The sequence below is a fragment of the Teleopsis dalmanni genome, chromosome X (genome assembly GCF_002237135.1).
Source record: "Teleopsis dalmanni isolate 2A chromosome X, ASM223713v2, whole genome shotgun sequence".
NCBI classification, from domain to species: Eukaryota; Metazoa; Arthropoda; class Insecta; order Diptera; family Diopsidae; genus Teleopsis; species Teleopsis dalmanni.
This window is the reverse complement of record NC_051848.1, coordinates 101,713,551-101,714,687: the sequence shown is the minus strand read 5'-3', so window position 1 is coordinate 101,714,687 and position 1,137 is coordinate 101,713,551.

The window sequence follows — 1,137 nt, the reverse complement described above, 5'->3', positions numbered from 1 at the left end:
AAAAAAACAAGGAAAACATAGGTGAGTGCCACATACCGTTAAGCAAAAGGTTTAGCAAAAGAAGAAGATTGATTTTTTAATGGACGAACATTTGTCTGTATGTGATGTTTTTTAATGTAATTACCTGTCTGAATATTCTTAATACATGTATCAGTATATTGATAAAAAATACTCCTTTGGTATTCTAAAGAACTTCGCTGGTATCATTTAAAGCTATACGTTTCGATGTAGTATATAAATTGGAGAGGACAGCTGAAACTGTGGTCCCTGACCACCGTGGTTCTTGATTTACACAACTGGTCGGGTGCCACAAGTAAAACTCATTAATTACTGTTGAAAAAGTGTCAGATGGTGTCTACTTGATTTTAGTTGCCTTTCATGACAACCATGCCTTAATACGGAAATATTCTAAGCCTTTTGTCGCGAGGGTGAACTCTACGGTGACACAATAAAAATTATAGTGTCTTTCGTAGGAGATCTGAATTCGCCAGAGAACACGATTAACTGGAGTAACGATAAAGCATAAACTGAAGTATAAGATAGAGACAAGATAAGATAAAGTATAAGTTGTTCGATCAAAATTTTTATTTTTTTAAAATAATATTTGAAAGAAAAACGAATTTTAGAAACTTTATCTTTTAACTTTAGAAATTTTTATCTTATTTTATTGGGGTCAGTTAAGGGTGAAGTTCTATATTTAGAGTAAGTTATGTCACCATATTGGACTCGCTGTAGAAGTATAATACAAATTCCTATCCGAGCTGTCGGGAAAGTGATCATTAAATAGTTCTAGTAAGCGACTAGCAATAAATATAGTTCGAAGAGACGCGGAGCTTCGCCATCTGTATACGAATAATGTATTATAGACGGATGAAATAACTTTAAAATCTACCTGTCTGTTTGTAGGAGTACAGATCTCCTTCTTCTAAAGATATATATTTGCAAGAGTGACAATGGAGTTTATCTATGTGTTATTTAACCAAAAATAATGGATTTTATCTATGTATTATTTAACCAATAAAAAAAATTAATAAATTATCAATATATAATTTATTAAAAAAAAGTCATTTTAATTAATTCAATAAAATTTGATTTTAAGGTCAGTTATGACACCCGTGACTATTGTACATAACAGAA